The sequence below is a fragment of the Lactuca virosa genome, chromosome 9, assembly GCF_052849685.1.
Source record: "Lactuca virosa cultivar CGN04683 chromosome 9, Lactuca_virosa_CGN04683_v6, whole genome shotgun sequence".
In the NCBI taxonomy this organism is placed as follows: domain Eukaryota; kingdom Viridiplantae; phylum Streptophyta; class Magnoliopsida; order Asterales; family Asteraceae; genus Lactuca; species Lactuca virosa.
This window is the reverse complement of record NC_136434.1, coordinates 284,965,967-284,988,647: the sequence shown is the minus strand read 5'-3', so window position 1 is coordinate 284,988,647 and position 22,681 is coordinate 284,965,967.

The following is a 22,681-nucleotide window of genomic DNA, read 5'->3' as shown; positions in this document are numbered from 1 at the left end:
GAACATCACTCCAATGATCCTCTTTTCACAGTCCCAAATCCTTACTGCAAATGCAAGAATTCCAAATTCATGCCATTTACTGAAATCTGTTAGATTCTAAACTTATATGCATTGATCCTCTTAATGATTATGCACAAAGTCAGAAAGACTTGACAACAATCATTACAGAGCATTCCAAAGGAGATCAGCTCCTTGGAAACATCCTTCTTTCATTAAGTTTCCTAATCTTACACAGATTGAATAATTTCTAACTTTGAAACATTTCCATATTCCATTTTGACTATCACTTCTGAACAAGAGTTGCCTCCTTACAGATTATGTCAATATGGTCCTTCCAGAATTAACATTATACTTCCAACTGTCCTTGAGCAACCAATCTTTGGTAAACCTTAGATTGTCCTCGACAATTGCTTAATCATTTTAGTCATATCCAATTCTAGACCTTTTCCCTTCATACTGCCCCAGGCATTTGGAAAATTTTAGAAAGGATGAATATATCACATGTAATCGATCCTATATCCGAAGCATATGGGAAACGATTCATGATGTCTCACATAAAGACTAAACCAGTCTTTTGCTATAATATTTCCATTTCAATTTGCCAAGTTCTCAAAATTCAGATTATGAAAAGGGATGCCATAATCATAATCGAATTTTAGAACGCAAATAATGGACCCATATATAGAATTTCCTTATGTTGAGCCATTCCAACATGAAATTCATATATATATATATATATATATCCTTGATTAAATACGATTAAAATCTCAATCTAAGCTTTTTAGAATTGAAATGAAGTATAATTTCCTCTCCCTTAATTATAGCAAAACAACTTTTTCAACCCCTGCAACCTCACGAATTGAAACTTTTGTTTTCTATAATTAACATTGCTAACTTGCAACCTTTGTCATAATTATCATGCTCCCACTAACATGATGATTATTAGCATAACACTTATGCTCCCACTAGCTTTGACATGTACTCAGAAATCAGCTGACTTTCTTACCAAAGTTCAGATTTCTGATACTAGATTGTTTTGATAAAACTTTATCAAAATCATACACCTCTATTAGATAGCTCACATGTGTGTCTAAACAATTTTAGAACTATGAAAAGGGATGCCGTAATCATAGTCTCAATTGTTTAGATCTTTGCCACTTCTCACAAGTCCATGTTAGTGTGCCGGTAAACCACACATGCTCCACTAACGACTTTGAGAATGCAAATATCGCAATTGCTATCTAGCTAAAATCTACTTAGTGAAAGTGTTTCCTCACCATCATTTTCAAGAATCGGAGAGAAACCTTATGACACTTAGATTTAATAGTGTATGTGTTCTTATCCATGTGAATTTGTCAAAACCATAATCACAAGACAAGGTTAGTGACAAATCCAAACTCATATTGATTAAACTTGTGCAATCTTAAATTCTTGCCATTTGGCAGCTCAGGTGCCTGCCATTGCTTCCAAGTTGTTGTGCAACCAATTGAGAACTCTCAGAACTCCTATGCAAAGCCAACTTGAATAGGCACAAAAATTTCAACACGATAGGTTATAAACCTCAAGTCGTGTGCTAGTGAAGGACTTTAGGTTTTATTCTTGATTAAGTCTTGAAACTTTCAAGAGCTTTAAGACTCCCACTGTCCTCTTGACATATAAGACTCCCTTGTCAAATATTCAAGAGATAGTGCGGATTCTTTATCAAGACTAACACTTTACACAATTGGCCTAAGTTGGTCTCTGTTTTATCCAGAACATCACAACTTACCAATTTCAAATGTACAAGAGTAGATAACCTTTTACTCTTACATTTGACTAGTGTTAACAAACCCTCTTTAAGATATGTCACTCAAGTTACAATCTTGGAGTATGAATCTAAGAATTGTTTTGGAACGAAGTATGACTCATCTTTTTGATTTAACCATTTCAACAATTCATGACTCCTCTTCTTGACTTTAGAGGACCAATTGTGATATGGTATCTTAATCATTAAGATGATCATAAACATGATACTAAAGTACTCTCCCATCTTTTCAGATTTGAGAAACTTTTATCTTTCTGCCATACTTTGATTCTTCTTATTCGTTCTGTCTCACATTGAAACTTCTCCAATGCTACAGACTTATACTTAAACTTATAAGTATAACCATATTTACTGAACTTAAGTAAATCACGACGAATAGTCTTCTTGATCTTTTGTGGTGGACTTGACCAGTGCACAAGAATGTGTAATCGATCCCTTAGTCCTTTCCTTATTCACATAAGGAATTAGTCTTAATTTTCCAAGCTGAAAGTTCTCATTCATCATACTATACAACTTGCATGATTCCAAGTTTCGGTCCAATTGAACCTTGGGTGATGAGAATCTTTCCTTATTTGGTAATATTAGACACTACCACAACCGAAAGAATCAAATCCATTTTTCCAATATTGCTATCAATGGAATCTTATAAGCAACAACTTTTCACAAATGCCATTGTAAGGATACTTAAAATAAATAAAATCAAAACCTTTTTTCTTTTATTTTAAAACTTTGCGGAAAAACTTATCCTTACAATCCATATGAAAACCTTGTTGTTATCTATTCCTAAGCAATATAAATATCATAACTCTTAAGTAATAGCCCAAAATTCTGATCACCGAACCATGCGATTGAAATCCATCTCCGCGATCAGAATCAGAATGTACTTAATAGAGTTAGACAATGGACTTTACCTGAAGTAGAGCCAAACTTATTGACTTTAACATCCTTAGGTAAATTTGGCAGCTTTGTAACCAATGCCCCTTCCTTTGGCAATAGTTACATATGGATCCTTGATAATGGGACTATCTCAGACTTCGCCTCTCTCTTTACCATTGGGTCAACAGAGTTGACTATGGCCGATCCCTTTCCATTGGGAAGAGAGAGCTCTACTGGATATCCAATGGCATCATTGTCAATGTCCATAGCATTTTAGGAAGTTGATCTTAGCAAATAGATAAGATCATTAAGGGTCTTGTCTTAGTCTGTTTCATAGGATTCCCAAAAGAACTCACTATGTGACTTAGAAAGTAGTTGAGCCACCAACTTTCTCAAGACTTTGACACCCAACTCTCCCGGCTTGTCAATATGTGACTACATCTCCAAGATGTGATCACACCTAGACCTTACCTTGCCAATAGGGCTTGAGTGACCTTAAACTTTTTAGGAACTTGTGGGTTAGGGAGAATAATTGGAGGAGGTGAAAGAAGTATGATATCCATGGGACATCATCTTCATTTAGGAAAGCTTGTTTCAAGAGATTTGGGAAGATCATAAATGTCTAGACCAGACATCTTTTTGGGAGATATTCAAGATAGTTGATTTAAAGTCCTTAATATGACACCCAATATGAAATATTAAGGCTATGACCCAACAAACTATTTTATAACTTAGAAGAGGGATGCCGTAATCCAAGCTATAAAATATTTGAAGGTAGGTGAATGACGATTCACCAATTTCCACCATGAAAAACGAAATAATTTATTAGGATTTAATTGGATTTGAAAGTCCTAGATCTTTGAGATTCATTGAACTGTTCAAAGGCATGTTTCAATCTCGAGTGTGCCCTTCAGGTTTTGTGACTGGGATGCCGAGGATCACAAAACAAGGTATGAATAACCATGCAAATATACTTGGTACCCTTAATATTTACCCCTTAATCAGTGTGCCGGTTAACCACACACGCTCCACCGATACTATGATAAATATTAAGTTACCCTTTGCCTACCTTGTTAAGTCCAGGTTAGTGTGCCGGTTAACCACACACGCTCCACTAACGACTTAAGCAAAGTGCAAAGTGTAATTTCATAGGTTAGCACCAAATTCACATTTTCCTAAGTAACTAAGATTGGGTATTAATAAGAGTTTAGTTACTTAGTATTTATCATTAATACTTTTAATGAAAGGATAATTATAGTCCTTGTCCTACCCGTTCGGCTAACGACCCTCCACCAGTCAAGGAAGCGGTGAGTGAGAGTGGACACCCATTAAACTGCCATTTTATAGGCAGTAACCTTATACCCCCCTTATAGACCGGCTTTGTGAATGAGGCCTACTAACGGTAAGACTGACTTTACTCTTATACATATATATATATATATAAATATTATTAACTTATAATATTATAAAGTATAAGGGTTGAATTTTAACTTTTAAAATTCTAAGGGCTAACTTGGAATTAAAGTATTCATAAGTGAAAACTTTTCAAATTCCAAAACTTGAGGGCAAGTTTTGAAACTATTCAAAACTAATTAATTCCATAACTTATGAGTTTAAAGTAGTTTTAATTAAAAAAAAAAAAAAAAAAAAAAAAAAAAACTCTTCAAGTTCCATAACTTGAGAACAAGTTATGGAAGACTTTAAACTAATTAATAAAAAAAATAACCTTTTTTTTATTGTAACTTATGGAACTAATTAAGGTTACACTTTTTTTTTAATTTAATGAAGAGACTCTTCATTTTGTAACCTTTGCCAACTTTTATGAGTTTTATGATTCTTAAATGTGATTTTCATATAACTTGAGGACAAGTTACAAAAACACACTTTGGAATCAACTCTTAGATTAAAATGGATTGAAAACAACTATTTCACACAACTTTTCTATTAATCTAAGAACCTCATAAGAACAAGATAATTCAAATCATCAATCTTCAAGAAATTAGCATGAACATACAAACTAATACAAATCTTGAAATTATGACAATTATCTTAGAAATTGGATTAGCATGAACATGAACATCCAAGGTATTATACTAATCTAGCATACAAAATAATAAATATAACAAGATAGAATACATACCTCTTTGATATAGAATGTCTTCATGAAGCTTGAGTGCCTAGTGCCCCAAGTGTGACACCTCAAATGGTTCACACAACACCAAATACACTTGGAATAACTTGAGAGAAACTTGAACACTCCTTGAAATCGTCTATCCCTCACACTCACACATTAGTGCACGATTTCTTGAGCCATGGGATTCTTTTATATGGTGGCTATTAGGGTTACACCATGTAACTCATAACTTTACCCATTCCTTATGCTCCATGGATTTTAACCTCCATGGAGTATCCATGGGTCACCCCATGGACTTAGTCCAACATAAGAAATCTTGGATCACAAGCCCACATATATAAGAATGAATGATTTACACAATCAACCCATATATTTAATTAGTCTCCTTTTGATCACTTAATTAATTCCAAATTAATTCTTGATCAATACTAATTAAATAACCTTATTAATATATTAGAACTTATAATATATTAACCAACCTTAAGTGTTATTTCTCTCATTATAGTCTATCCAAATGCATGATGCCATGCAACCCAAATGGACCATGTCGGGTCGGGTCAAGTCTTACCAATTATAGTTATGGACTTAGACATTAATCCAACAGTTACGTGGCTCACATAACTGAAGAAATGTATATGTAATGTATGTGCTAGCTATATTGTATGTTCTCCCTCTGTCTAGCCTGTATTGTAATGTACTGTGTGTACTACCTGTATTGTGTTCTCTCTCTATCTAGCATGTATTGTAATGTACTGTGTGTACTAGCTGTATTGTGTGTTCTCTCTCTATCTAGCATGTATTGTAATGTATTGTGTGTACTAGCTGTATTGTGTGTTCTCTCTCTATCTAGCATGTATTGACTCATATATGAACTGACTCATTGTATGATTCATTGTTCTAGTAATAGTATTAGTAACTCCCTAAACTACACCTATAGTAGCTTAATAGTAGTATGATTTGAATGTATAAACATGTATGTATGCCTTTGCTACCCAAAAGTTTTGAATAGAAAGAAGGAACTTTTATATCTATATACATATACATAATATATAACTAGGATTCAAACGACCTTCGGACAAATAACCGATACCTTAAGTCCACAACCAAACGAGGAACAAGAGGTAAGGTGAGTTATCAGTTCTAAGTCCTTTTAATCCTACTTATATAACTATATCTATAAAGATATACATTTAACAGAAAATAAGTGTAAAAGAGTTTAAGTAAAAGTAATTGACATGTAAAAAACTTTGTAAAACAGTTTGAAGTAAAACTGTTTGAAAAGCAAGAAATCCACTTGCGTGGTAGTTATTAATCACATGTGATTGATATAAGGATTGCATCTAAGGGTGGTAGGACCTTGTATTTGAGTTTAGGGTTCAAGGGTAAGCTCCTTTGGAGTTTACGGTTTTGTGACCATCACCCTTTGAGTTTACGGTCGTATACCCATGAGTTTACGGCCGTAAACTCATGGTACTTATACCATTTTGCGATTTGAAGCTTTTCAAGTCATAAGTAAGCATCCTACTTCATGTATAAGCCTTAGGAAGTGTTTGTGGCATCAATTCACTCCTAAATGGAGTTGACGGTCCTTGGACCACTTCTCCTTGGGTTTACGACCGTAAACCCAAATGGTTTATGGTCTTTTTGATGTTTTCAAGTACTAAGCACATCAAGTAAGGGGTCTAGGCTAGTTTCCAAGGCTTGGTAAGGGACTAGGGCCACTTTGGCCCCTTTGTTAGGGTTTACGGTCCAAGGTGTTCTTGGACCGTAAACACCTTTGATCCTTTGATTCCTTGTATTTCCTAGATGATTAGAAGTGTAACAAGTCTTATAATACACTAGGATAGAAGTACTTACTAGGTAGAAGCTTGAAAAGGTGCTAAAAGTCCAAGAACACTAGTGTGTGTTCTTGGTGTTCTTGGTGAAACTTGAAGATCTACACTTTTGGAATGATTTCACGGATGGAATCAAGTAAGATCACTATATTAAGTAAGATATCAACTTCTTAGGGATAGAAACACTTACCAAGTTGAAGATCTTGAAGAAAAGTCGGATGATACTTGAGAGAGAAATGGGTTTTGGATCTTGAAAATGTGAAAAGTGGTAAATAATGACTAAGTGTCATATTTATACCCCCTTTTAGGGTTTACGGCCGTAAACACCTTTGTTTAGGCCGTAAACTCCAAACTCTTGGAGTTTTGGGACATTATTGCTGCACAATAAACCCTAGGGCATCCTCTCTCCTGTTATCTCCTGGAGTGCTAACTTTAAAATACTCAAACTGACTCCAAAAAGCTTGAAAGTTAGCAGAAACAGTTCCGACTTCTATTGAAGTGAGTGGTTGTACAGAATAGAAATTTCGGGTTGTCACAAATGAGAACGATTCTAAACAAGTGTAAAACTATTTTATACAAAAATGCTTATGAACTCACCAACTTTTTAGTTGACGCTTTTCAAAACGACTTTTATTCTTAGGGATCTAGTAAGCAGGTAAAAAGGGACGCATATGCAGGACTATCCTGCTGTAGTTTGGAATTTTTCTACTTATGTCTCTTTTGTGTAACTTGAAGGACAAATACAATATGTAAACAATGTAAGTTTGATATCTCAATGTATGATGTTTGGATTTACTCTGTTTCATTTATATCCAATTATTATGATACTGCACAATGACGTCACCTGCCTCCGGTCGTTTCCGTCATCTGGTCCGGGGGTGTGACACACTCACTCCACGTCGTGTAAGTATTGGCCACGTCGTGATTTGGGCTTTTCGTAGGGATTTTTCTTCCTTTAATTCTTCAAGTCTCCATAGTTCCACTTCTTGTCAATTAGAGTCCTTATTCATCAAGATTGTTCTTTTTGGCTGAAAAATTCAATTTAATCTCATAAGTATCATATATCTTTTCAAATAACCAAAATATTAATAAAAATGTACTAAAATATTGCCTAAAAATATGTATAAATGTGGGAATATCACGTATAATAACCTAAGCCACATTTAGAGTATTATTTAAGTATGTATCTAGTATATTTTGGGTTTAAAAGCTTTAGTCCAACATAGACTTTAAAACCACAAAACATTTAATAAGATAGGGATGAAGCCTTTCCATATAAAATCTTATAAATAAACTGTTATATCTACTTATTAGTTGGTATTTGTACTCAAGGTACAATTGATAGTGTTCTATGTGTTATCCCAAGGAAATAAAAGGAGGACATTTCTTCTGATTTGAATGTAAATCATAACAAGGAAGATTTAATTTGTCCTTTATTATCATTAAGGCATTAGACATTTCTTACCGGTTTGTATTTCAACTTTATATTTGAAAACATAAACAAGATTTCACAATTATGTTTTAACATGTAAAATATAATTATAACTACTATACTTTTTAATAAAGCTAATTTGGTATCTTGTGCAAAAATCTTAGACATTCATTAGAAAGGAAGTCATACATCATAGTGTATAATCCCTTAATAATTTATTTTCTCTACTACTTAGAGAAAATATCATTAGGAATATATTATATATAAATAGATCTCACATATGTCAAATAAACTACATTATTCACCTTCAAAGACCCCGTTCTTGAAGTTGGAATATGTCAATTTCATTTGTATAATAAAGATAACAATGTCTTAGATAAGTTTGATTTAAAACAAGTTTAAGTCAAAAGTACATTGCATATAGAACTTGTTATTTATAAAACATTGATGTTTACTTTATAATTCTTATTAAGAGATATAGTCTCGTAAAAAGAATTTTAATCATTTCCGAATATGAAGGTGATCGTTATGAAAAATGATTTAAGTAAATAGTCAATCATTCATAAATTAAACCGAGACATATATTTAGAAACCTAAATTTAAAACATACATTGTTTCTAAACGAACATTGTTTTATATTATGAGTATATTATGTTCCAAGCATAATTAATAAACTAAATTCCAAGAGTGTAGTTCTAACTTGATTGTGCTCAGCTGGTTACTCTTCTGTAAATATCTGCAAGCCATGTACAAATATTAGAATTACATTCAAGTACCAAGTACTTAAGTGTTACATGAAAAGTAAGAGTTCGATCTAGTAGATACCTGAAGTACTAGTCTCTTCCAAACTTTCTTTCTGGAAAAGAAGAGCAGATCCTCTTCCAGTGCCCAGTTTCTCCATAAAAGAAAAAAGATCCATCTATGTGGGCCTTACTGGATTTCTTGGGCTTAATGTCCAGTCCATAAAATATGGGCCTCTTCTATCACACAGTGTGACTCTCTTAGCCTTGTATTATTCCATTGTTTGAACTAGTTTAAAACAAAATATCACTGTATTTATTTGAATATTGATTAACCTGTTATATCATCAAATATATGTATCTAAATTATTCAAGACTTCTTGGAAGTCGAGAATAACTATTCCTAGTTTGATGTTAGAAGCATCTTTAGCATCACAGTGATTCCTTTACCAGGTGTCATGTTCAGGTCAATTTCTCGAAGAAAATATTTTAGGACTAGGAGTTTTTAGAGTATACAATTTCATATCTCTCATGAGATTGTCTCTCAAGACATGAACCCATTCATTGAGGTTGTATATAGTGAATGTAATTGTTTAATTAAGTCATTAATGAAAATAACAAATCACTGTAATGAGAATGAATTATTTTTCTAAAAAATTTTAACTAAATTTATTTTGTATTTTCAATATTTAAAATCTTTAATAATTAATATGCTTTTAGTTTCCAAAAACATTAATTATCCAAGTCTATGATCCAAGTTGCAAAACCAATAAATGGTTAGGTGACCTTTATCCAATTTATTTGAATCAAACTCGGTAGATATAGATTATCAATTATATCTTACTATATAATTCCTAGATTTATGGGATCAATAAAAACAAAAATAATTAGACATGTTTGATCCCATCTATGCCTTAGATCTCTCTTGATTAGGTGACCTTTATCACAAAAGATTTCTGAACAGATCATCTAACTTTAAAAACATGTGTAGTTGGCCTATAACTTGGTTATTGAAATCGTGAAGACACCCCCGACCATAAAAAGATAACACTAAGCGGTTAGGTCACCTTTATCCCTCTAGTGAATACAAGATATGTGTGAGTGTTCTTCAAGATGTATTGCATAGATTTGAGGTTTGAAAAGGTCTTTTATATGTTTTATAATTCTCGTTTTAAAACATATGATATCATAATAATTGAATGTATCCATTTAATCATGGCATCAATTTCCCAAAAAATAACATTTAAGGTTCAAATATAAAATCCGGTTATATATTTTGACGCGGTTCAATTTTAACGATAATATCCAATATTAAGTTCGAGTTTTGTTCCATATAGAACCTTATTTATTACTTAATAAAGGGTTTTTGACACTGTAGCACAATCAAGTTTGATGAATTTACACATCTAATCACTCAAGTAGTTTTTGTGCTCAATTAGACCTTAAAGTAAGAAATCAAATGTCAATTACACCATTATGCAGCTGGCAACTGGAATAACCGGTTGCATCCCTAACGAGGCATTGAAATAAATTTGATAAAAATGTTTTTGAAATCCACCTATGCAACACGTCGCATTTAAATAAATTAGACAAAATTGTTTTTAGGTTTAGATCCTTGATCAATGCAGCCAAATCTAGTTACTTTCTTCTTTCCTTCCCTTTTTCTTTCTCCAGATGTTGGCGATGCTCCGGCGACCAAACCTAACCAATGGTGGTGAAGGTGCCTGAAAATGAAACAACCCAACCAGCCAAGAGTACATTTCAAATTAACATAGATGGTGATGATTGGTTAAGATAAAATATGAAATCAGATCGAATTCTGTACCATATAAGATTGTGCTTCAGTCCCAATCCATGCTCTCCACGAACACATCCAGGCTTGTTGAGCTGATTAGCAATCCAAGAGGATTTTTTCATCTTTGGATACGCCCTTTCCTCAAATCATCATGATCATTATCATTAATTTCATGCAAGCGACTGAAACGGACTGGATAGGTAAATCACGGGCGATGAATAGGAGTAACAACACTCCATTGAGAATAGATCGGATCAAAGGAAGAGAGTTGGAGTGTCGAATTTTGACCTGAAGAGGAGGTGTGGGTAGTAGAAGAAAGAGTGTACATAGAGTGAAACGGTGGGAAAGTGGCAGAGTACATGAACTGCCTCCATAAACGACAAACGGAATAGAGGACAGAGGGATGAACATGATAGACATAGTTGGGCAAAGATATGTCAGGATACGGAGATCTATAAGCCTGTTGAAGTAGCTCATCGACATCCACCACCATTTCGTCTTCATCGGAGGCGACGATACCAGAAATGCCCTGGCCGGAAACCTGCAAATATCTGCAATTTTTTTACCTCCAAAATCGTAAAGCAAAACCCTTGAATCATATATTTCTCGAAAACCTGTTGTATTCTTCTGCTTTGAGGTGTAGCTTGGTTTATCAAATATAAGGATATAGTGTATTGAGGCACCTTCTTTGGGAAGAAGAAGGGGGAGAAAGCCAGAAAAGAAAGTTGAAGAAGAAGGGCAAGATGGTGAGATGAGATAAGGGGTGGGACCATCCATCTTTATATTCTTTTATATAAATAGGTTCGATTTAGTGTGATGAAGTGGCCTATTGTGGCCATGTAAGTCAAACCAAGTCAACATTTACCTTTAAACCGGTTACAATATCACTAGTTTACTTATTTAGAAGGTAAATTTTTACTTTAAGGACTAATTGAGCACAAAAAATACTTGAGTGACTAGATGTATAAATTCGTCAAACTTGGTTGTGCTACAGTGTCAAAAACCCCTTAATAAAACTTCATTTTAGTATTAATATTTTGGAGTTTGAATAAGTTATAAAATCACCATTTTAGACTTATAATTTTATAATTTCCAAATTTACCGTTATTAACGTTTTAATAAAACCAATTTTTATTTTAAAGTTATAACTTGTTACATCTTATATTCTTATTTTGTAAATTGAAAACCAAACTCCGTGTGATGTTTATTTTGTTCAAAAAATAGTTTGAGTTTGTGAAAATCTAATTTATCAACCACACAAAATATTTGCATAAAAACTAACAACACAAGCATGCATAATAGTGTAAAACAAGCCAAGTTCTAATGACACTTTTATGAGCCAACATAAAAGTGTCAAGTCATATACTAAGGGACCAAATGGACCAAAATCTTCAATTTGTTCTTCATATTGACTTCAAACTCCCACTTGCATTGACAATCTACTTTGTTGCATATTTATAAAACCTTTATAAAAGTTATAAACTTTTGTAAAAATGTTATAAAACCATGGGTACCTCTAAGATCTTCATAAATGGTCTTCATCTTCATCTTGTTATATATTTTATAAAATAAATATAGTCTAAAACTAATCTATTACATAAAAAATAACAAGAATAAAACTAGTTAGTTTTATTACATACTTTATAAATAAAGGAATATTACAATCCATTTTAATAAATCAACTAACAACAACAACACAAAGGTCCATGACTTGTTTGTACACTAAAAGTACATATAAACATAAAACACCCTTTGTTTTTCTAAGCCAACTTTAGGTGACAAAAAATACATGTAATGTTTTTTCACATAAACTAACAATTAAAAAGTTGTCAAAGAAAATATATATTAACTTATGTTTATACAAAAACAAGTTATCCATATTCTCTAAAAACTAAGATTTCTAAAAATCAAAAAATCTAACCAAACTTGCATGGTGGTTCTAATACCAGCTTTTGGGTTTTATTTCAAAAATAGTTTCACATCTAGAGAAATTGGCAAACGGAAGACTTTATTTTCGAAAATAACACAAACAATTTATACCCACTAAGGATCATCTTGCAAGTTATAGAAAGATTTAATCACCCACCAAAGAAAAGATAAAGAAATGAAAACCTTTGTAGTACTTTGGGTCATTTTGGGAAGTTTGGAAGTTTGTTGGGTATTTTATGTTGCGTCATGGGCTTAGTTTTGTATATCCGGACTGGGCCTGTCCATCTGTGATTATTAATTAGGGTTCAGCTATAAATAGTGCATGCATGTATGCCTTAGATACGGTTGTGATTATTATTCATTATTACTTTGTAACCCTAAACACCTCTACAGTCGAAGTTCTTAATCAAGCTCTTCTGAGGTGTTAAAGTTTAATCATTCGACATCAGTTAAACCATTCATGTGTTCTTCATTACGTCTTTAATTGTTTTTCTACTTAGAATATATCGATCCTACAAGAACATTGTTCTAACAATTGGTATCAGAGCAGGAGACTGTGTGATCAATACACATTCCTTCTGTTTGAAGAATTCTTTAGGGTTTCCGCTTTTATCGAATATAAAGAAGTTGTCTTCTTCTTGTTGACAGTAACTCTTGTGTTTGATAAAACCCTAATCTTAAGTTTACAGGTCTGATTCTAGCAGCTCTAAGGAAAGACTCATCATGTCTCACGACGATTCTCAAACAAATCCCATCAACATCTCCAACAGCATTGGATCCACTACAAGGGTTCCCATTCTTTACACTCAAGACTACGAAGTATGGGCTCATCACTTTGAAGATTACGTAGTTGGATATGAGGATAATGGTTATCTCATCTGGGAAGCTATCACGCTTGGGCCGTTTGTCCACTCTGGAACGAACAGGACAGTAAAGACTCAAAAAGAATATAATCAGCTTGTGTCGGATGAAGATAAGATGCCACATGATGAAAAGGACAAGGTGCTATGTAATGTGAAAGCCATGAAAATGATCAGATTCGCATTGCAATCTGACCCTAATCGGTTAGTTGGTTCATGCACGACGGCTAAAGAAATTTGGGATAGGTTAAAAGAACTCTACTCAACCGATGAGGATCTAGAACACTCAATCCAAATCTTGTTGCTCTCAGAATTTGGAGTTTTCGAACAGAAACCTGAAGAGAAACTGATACAAACCTTCGATCGCTTCAATCATCTCCTTAGCAAGATGATCAAGCATGGTATTGAAAGAAAACTGATTGAGCAAAAGGTAACCTTCATGAATGGTTTAAGACCAGAATGGATGGCAGTGGTTTCAACAGTGAAAGCTCACGAACAATTTAAGTCATACTCGCTAGCTAAACTGGTGGGTATTCTTAAATCCCATGAAAGCGTGGTAACCAAGGAGGCGAAGATAGTTTCGGGTGTGGGATCGCTCGCCCTTGTCTCAAAAAGCAAAAGTGTTGCAGAAGAACAGGAAGATTCAGATATGTCTGAATGTGAACTTACAGGCGAGGAATATGCAATGATGATCTCCAACCCAAAGAAGTTTGTACGAAGGAAGTTCCCTGTCAATAAGAACAGAAACTGGCAAGGAAGTTACAGTTCTGAGAAGGTGAAAGAAGAAACGAAGAATACCTCTCAAAAGGATGATGACAAGAAGGAAAGCAAGCTTGCAGGAGACTCTGGATTCGACTTTAATTACTGTCATGGCAAGAACCACTTTGCCAAAGATTGCATGTTGAGGAAGATGGCTGAGAAAAGGGACGATGAAGATGATGAGGCGTATTGCATGCAAAAGTTGGAAGAGATAAAGAAAAAGAAGGCAACTAACAGTTCTATGAATGCCTTGATTGTGCAAGAAAATGTGGATGAAGATGAGTTCGGTGGCGTTAAAGTCTGGTCAACCGATTCTAAGGATGAAGAAGTAAGAAAACCCACACATGGAAGAGCTTATGTGGCAAGAGATACTGGTTCGGCTGGAAAATGTTTGATGGTTACAGCTGGAAGACCAACCGAAGGTAAGCTTAAGGAGCCGAACCTGACTGAGGACAAGTGCTTTGCTGCCAAGCCCGTGAGCGAAAAGATCAACGACTGTGATTGACTGATCAAAAAGGTACAATCCATCCTTGAATCACTTAAAGTTCCGGTAACAAATTATGAAGAAGAACTGAATGAACTAAAATTTAAATTTTCTAACTTAAGTGGTAGTCTCATGCAAACTCGCTTAGCGAACTCTAACCTAACTGACCAACTCAGCAGGGTGTCTTCGAAGAGTGAGGAGAGAAGGATGTGGATTGAGATGAAGGAGACAAAGTTAAATAGGGATAGGGATGAGATTATTTATTTGCAACGAGACAATTTTAAGTTTTTAAAACAACGGAATGTTTTTTGCTTGATTGCTAAACACTTATATACGAATATTGCTCAATTGCACTTAAGTTGTGAAATAGGGAAAAAGATTCATAAGATGATCTTACCCTTCCTTGAATTTAAGGAGGATGAGGTCATAGCTGAGTGTGAATCAATAATGTCCTCCGAAGAGACTTCCATCACATATAAAATCGGACTAGACAAGATAGAGACTTTTATTGACTCTAAGGAACACAAGTGTATGCTTAAAAATCTTTTAGATGAAAATGATAGGTTGAAAATTAAGTCCGAGACCATTCAAACATTTGACTCCTCTAACGCCAAATTACTTTCAGAACATAAAATGAATATAGAAAACACGTCTAAATTTGATGAGGAAAGTGAGATGAGCGAAATCTCGGTGGAAGATGTGGTTGATTGCTCTGAATTTATGAAGAGCGAAACGGAGAATGAAAAACCACTCATATTTGAGAACTCGGTTGAGTATGCTCGCCTGTCAAAGAACAAGCCACAGAAACTCAAAGAAAAGGCAATGGTCTATCAGAAAGTTCAAACCGTGCCAAATCAGGTATATGCTGTTACAGGGGTAACTAAAAAACAAACAGCAGAATTGAAAATCTTGGTCGACGCAGACAATGCTGAAGGATGCGACGATTATTTTTGGTCCGCCCCTACTGATAATGCAGACGAAACTGTCGGCTTATCAGAACGAACCTCGTGGAGGGTAAAAGGTCGATACGTTGCTGAACCCATCAACAAACCATCAAGTTTTGATAAACCAAGCACAAGTGGAACGAAAAAGATACCAGAAGAACCGCACAAAGAATCGAATGTATCTTCCAAGACAACCGAAACTCAAAAGGAGAAGCCGAAATCAAGCTTCAATATTCATAAATCTCAAAAGCAGTTGGCTTAATAGAAACGCCAAAGAAATCAGAGATACATGAAGAATCTGAATGAGCGAAAACGGTATTGGCAGTCTCAAAACCCTAACTACGTTCCTTCCAAGAAAGAGTCAGATGTCAAAGAAAATGACAAGCCAAACCAAAAGGAAAGTTTTAGTCCAAACTCCTATTATTCCAAAGCTTAGAACCGAACATCCAGTTTTGGTTCCAACACCAGAGCTCAGAACCGAACATCAAGTTTCGGTCCGAACATCAAGGCTAATAACCGAAAGTCTAGTTTCGGTCCTTCATACTGCCAACAAAAGCAGAATTCAGCAAAAGACATCAAAGGAAAGGGAAAGCTTGATTCAGATTCTGATATCAATAATAAGAAAAAGTTAGCTAACCCTAGGATTCAAAAGAATAATCCAAAACCATCTAATACACCACAATTTAAACAAGATAAAAACAAAATCAAGGTGTATACCATCAAAAGAAAAGACAAAACCACTCTAATAAAAAGAACTTATTTTGGTTGATATTTCTGCTGCTATTCCTTTTCCTGTAAAATACTCACCAGGGCCCAAGAGACTTTGGGTTCCTAAATCTGCTTGATTTTTGTAGGTTATAAGTGACGAGCAGTTCGATGAAGAATGGTACATAGACAGTCGTTGCTCGCGTCACATGACAGGAAGGAAGGAAGAGCTGAGGGAGTTTCGGTCCCTTAAGGATGGTGGATGTGTGAAGTATGGAAATAATTCGTTTGGCACAATCAAAGGATATGGAATGATAACCAACGGAGACTTCACAAATCGAAAAGTGGCTTATGTGGAAGGATTACAGCACAACCTCATCAGTGTATCTCAATTGGTTGTGGGAACTGGTTTGAAGGTTTCATTCGATGACGAGGGATCAGAAATAATTGAGAAGCAATCCAAAAGAGTTCTGTTGAAGTATGAACGCAAGGGAGAGATGTATCCTTTAAATCTCAACCCAATTCGAGGAAAACCAGCAATATGCCTACTGTCAAAGGCACACTCTGATGAAAGCTGGTTATGGCATCGACGCCTATCGCACCTGAACTTCAAAGACATTAATAAGTTGGTGCTTGGTGATCATGTTCGAGGCCTTCCTCTTCTCAAGTTTGATAAGGAACACCTATGTGCAGCATGTGAGATGGGAAAACAAACCAGAAAGAGCCATTCTACACGTATTAATACAAAGATTGTTGAAGCTCTTAAACTTTTGCATATTGACTTGTGTGGACCTTCGGCTATCGAAAGCTTCGGTGGTAGTAAGTACATACATGTCATAGTAGATGATTTTTCACGCTTCACCTGGGTTTTCTTTCTTAAACAGAAATCAGATGTGACTCCTAAGTTGAAAACGTTTATCAAGCAAGTGGAACTGCAGCTGCGAAAGTTGGTGAGGAATATTAGAAGCGACAATGGGCTTGAATTTAAGAATAAAGATTTTGAGGATTTTCTGGCTGAAAAGGGGATATCTCACAACTTCTTGGCCCCCTATACACCACAACAGAATGGAATTGTTGAAAGACGAAACTGTTCTTTGTGTGAAGCAGCTCGAACCATGCTAAGTTCGCTTCCCTTCCGCTATACTTCTGGGCCGATGCAGTTGCAACAGCGTGCTATACTCAGAACCGATCCTTCCTGAACAAACGATTCTCCATCACTCCGTATGAGATACTGAACAATAGGAAGCCCAACGTTAAATTTTTCCACGTGTTCGGTTCAAGGTGCTTCATTTTCAACTCCAAAGAGAACCGAAACAAGTTTGACGTCAAAGCCGATGAGGGAATTTTTATTGGTTATTCGCTCACTACAAAGGCATATAGAGTTTTGAATAAACGTTCCAAACGTATTGAAGAAACATACTATGTAACCTTTGATGACAACTACATGAAGAAAGTTCAAAGAAGCGAGAGTGCCTTGGGGGAAATATTTCCTGAATGAGGACAAGTCTCGGTTCCCATTTCCAACTTGTTTGAAGAAGACATGAGGCTATTTGATGAACCAGAAAAGGTTGTACACTCAGAAGCGAAAGCAGCAGACAACAAAATTGATAATCTGAAAAAGATCATTGATGAAGCTGCAAAAGAAATGGATAGTGAACCTCCTAAACCGACTGATGGTCAACCCTCAACTGACCCTCCAAACAACAGCTCAACGTTCAAGGGGGAGGGTTCATCTGCACCAAAACAACCCCTAATAGTCCAACCGAGGGGGAGAATCCAACTCCAACCGAGGGAGAGAATCCAACTCCAACCGAGGGGGAGCATCCTGAACCTGACATGGGATACGCTTCGCCATTTGAGGGGGAGAATGAGAAAACAAATGACGAAGGTGATCAATCAGAATTAGAAGAATAAGTAAATGCAGAATTGGATCCTGCCTATGACCCTAATTACCCTCCTCTAACGAAATGGACTAAGGATCATCACAAAGCACAAATTATTGGTGAATCATCTGAGCGAGTTCTCACACGTTCTCAATTGAAAGCAAAACAAACTGCATTATTCTCTAATGTTGAATTCGGTATGTTTAATTCGTTTATCTCCAAAATCGAACCGAAGATGGTTAATGTTGCACTCGATCACGCTGATTAGGTACAAGCTATGCAAGATGAACTCCATGAGTTTGTACGTAATCGAGTTTGGAGGCTGATTCCCACTCCAAAGGATGCTTCAGTGGTCGGCTTAAAATGGGTCTTCAGGAATAAGTTGGACAAAGAGGGCAACGTCATACGCAATAAGGCTCGGTTGGTGGTGAAGGGATATTGCCAAGAAGAAGGGATAGACTATGACGAAACCTTCGCTCCAGTAGCAAGGTTGGAATCAGTTAGAATCTTTCTGGCATATGCACCTCATAAAAACTTCGAAGTTTTCCAAATGGATGTGAAATGTGCTTTCTTAAATGGAGAACTAGAAGAAATGGTGTATGCTGAGCAACCACCTGGGTTCGTGAACGAGAAATACCCTAATCACTACTATGTGTTGGATAAAGCTGTATATGGTCTGAAGCAAGCACCGAGGGCCTGGTATTAAACTTTAACTCGCTTTCTTAAAATGTCGAAATTCAAGCAAGGTTCGGTTGACCCAAGCTTCTTCCAAAAGAATGAAGGCGAACATCTAATGATAGTTCAGATTTATGTCGATGACATCATCTTCGGCTCCACGAATCCTAGCTTAACGGCTGAATTCAGGAAGTTGATGGAGACTAAATTTGAAATGAGCGCAATGGGTCCGATTAATTTTTTCCTTGGTTTGAATATAAGACAGGGTCCAGAAGGCATTTTTATCAACCAGGAGGCTTACACGAAGAACTTGTTGGCGAAGTTCGGTATGACGGGAGATTCGACGGTGAAGGTTCCCATGGCGTTTGGCACAAAGTTAACACCATCTCTGGAAAAACCTGCTGTTGACGTAACACTCTATTGTCAAATGATAGGGTCTCTTAGGTATCTAACTGCTAGTAGACCAGACATTATGTTCTCTGTTTTTTATTGTGCTAGGTTTCAAGCAAATCCAAGAGAACCTCACATGGTGGCCGTGAAAAATATTTTCCGTTATCTAAAGCGAACCTCTTCTCTCGGTCTTTGGTACCCTGCTAGATCTGGAATTTTTTTTCAAGCCTTTTCTGACGCCGATCTTGGAGGATGTGGTCTGGACCGAAAGAGCACAACTGGGGGACGCCAATTCCTTGACGGTAAACTTGTAAGCTGGCAGTCCAAGAAGCAAACATGTGTGTCTCTCTCAACAGCCGAAGCTGAGTACATAGCTGCAGCATCCTGTACCTCACAAGTGATATGGATACAAAGCCAACTAAGAGACTACGGACTGAGTATGAAGAAAATACCTCTCTATTGTGACTCAGAAAGCGCAATCAGAATATGTCACAATCCAGTGCAACACTCAAAGACAAAGCATATTGCACTGAGATACCATTTCATCAAGGACCATGTTGAAGATGGAAACGTGGAAGTACATTTCGTTCAGTCCTCTGATCAACTGGCTGACATCTTCACTAAAGCCTTACCAGAAGCAAGCTTCAATAAAATTTTACAAGGTTTGGGAATGATGGAAGCAGAGTCGGTACCGAACCCTCAAACCTCTCTCTAAAAATTAGACAAGCGAAATAGAGCGAACGCTCGGTCTATTTCGGTTCTGGATTTTTCGGGAACCGAAATGAACCGAACGCTCGGTCTATTTCGGCTCTGGAATTTTAGGGAACCGAAATGAACCGAACGCTCGGCTTATTTCGCTTCATTCTTTTAAGGTTTGGTTTCGGCTGTATACTTTGTAAACTCTCTTTTAAATCGGTATCTTGCTCTATTTTCTCTTTCAAGCGTGTTTAGTATTAATTTCATTTTGTTTATTTTTCTGTTTTTATTATTTTTCAAAAACTTCAAAAATCCAAAAATATTTTCTGTTTTTATTATTTTTCAGAAACTTCAAAAATCCAAAAAAAATATTTTATTTCGTAATTTTTATTTAATTTTTTTTTGAATACTCAAAATTCCAAAAAGATTTTATCTTTTATTTTTCTCTTAATTATTTTTTTTGTTTGTTTTGTTTGTTTTGTTTGTGTGGTTTGTTTGTTTGCTTTTTCTCTACCAGGTACCAAGTACATCATAAAAAGGAGCTAGGGCAGGTATGATTATCTTAATATGAACTAGTTAAGTGTCCCTAGAAGCATGCTGCTGCATGTAGACCGAAGCCTCTAAGACTAGGAGCAAGGCGTTAATGATTCGATCTATACCTATCGTTTCTTCCCAATCAGGCTGATAAATCCACTCCAATCACGAGCTACCTTACTCTTCTCATATGAGTTAAGAGCTTTCTGCTTTGTCACGCTTGTATAGTAGAGGTACTTTCGGTTCCTGAACAACCTCCTTTACATTCTCCATCAACTTTCGTTTCAACAAAGTAACCCTTGAGACTCTCAGATTTTACCACTGAGGTTTATGGTTACACAAAATCTGTGTCTATGATCTTAGATGCGTACACCACGTGCTAAGTTAGACCCAAAATCCAACACCAACAATGAATTGACGGTGAATATTTATATTCAAGATCTCACTTGTTACCTAACGAAATCTCATTTTATTTTTTGAGTGGTCTTTTATGAAATTGTCTAACACCAAGGCATTTCTTCCCAAAAAGATCCAGTTTGTTTTTCTTTTTGAGATTTTTATAACATCTTTAGTCACAACAAATTATATCTAACCTACTTGTTCAACAGACCACATCGGTCTCACAAGTACTTCATCCAACGTTCGGTCTTACGTTAAGAATCGATGTTCGATTGAAGATAAGCCACCCTTTAGACTATTACTTAAAAGAAGCCTTTCGGTGTTTCTTTACAAACACTCGATCGTATTTTCTCGGGGAACCACACAAGGACTTCAAGTCTCTCTTGACTTTAAAGGAAGAGATTCTTGCCCGGAATCATCTGCTTTATGTCTTATTAAAGACAGCACTCACATCCTATACACATTTTGGTTTATTTCTTTATTTTTCGCACACTCTTACACGAAAATACTTTGTGATTTTCCAAAATTCTGATTGATGTTACTTATGGCTCGTTTAAAGGTTATTTTTGGCGCGACAATGGTTATTTTAACATCAGGAGCGAAAGTGAATTTGAAAAGCCGATATGTGGATAAGATTTTGGGCGTGTGAATTTGAACGGTTCCTAAACCCACGCTTGATGACGTCTATCTGGGGAAACCAAGCTGTCACATCATGCTTTTTCAGGCGACGTTTCAGTGATCGTATCATCATCACGAAGATTCTTTCTCTCTCCTGGCAACGGTATATAAAGGGTTTCTCGCACCAATTATACTTTCTTACCGTCTTCAACCTCTCTCGAATACACAAGGCAATCTACAACTGTTCATCTTCTTCCTTACATCAACAATGGCGAACTCATCATCTGTTCAAGATCAAACTGCTTCATCGTCATTGCTTGTGATCAAACCCAATCAGAACATGATCATTCAACTGAACCCCTTTCTGTATGATTCGTACATGCTCCAAGTTGTTGAATGTCTCAAGTACTCTCCTCTGGTAATTGCACTCACGCAGGTGGAATCTGTTCCAATGTCACTACTATCCCAAGTCTATTCTACTGCATCCTATGACAAGAACAAGGAGAGGATCTATTTTCAAATCTTCTCTTACAAGGCATCAATTTCGAAAGGGCGATTATGTTCCCTGTTAAAGCTTGCCGTTGATACTTCTGTTATTTCTCCTAATTTCATCACCACAACCCAACTGTTTACGATGCTTTATGAGATGGGGTACACTGATTTTCTTACCACAGTGACGAAAGTTAAGAAATCATGTTTGCCGCCGCAATGGAACGGGTTACTTACTCTTATCATCAAGGGTTTGGCGGAGAGGGTTGCTGGATCCGATGGCACAAGCAAGGGTTTTCTGACCATTCTCTATGGTCTCTACCACGGCATTAACCTCGATTATGGGTCGCTTATTTGGTCGCAACTGGTGCAAAGTCTCAACACCTCAACGAGACATTCTGAGATTTCTTGTGGTCGTTTCTGGACCATCGTCACCCGACGGGCAATTGATACTTTAGAGATTCCCGTTATGCAAGATGCATTGGTCTCCTCTGTGGCTTCTTTTCATACGAAAAAGATCATCTTCTCAGATGCCACCAAGTTCTCTCACATTGGTTCAATACCTGAAACGATGTACAGGTGTGTAACAAGCGAAAGTAAAGTGATGGCTGATTACCGAAAGCTTACTCCCAAAGGACCAAGAGAACTAACTCCTGAATAGCAAGCTGCTTTAGATGCTGTGGAGAAGCCAGCCAAGCGA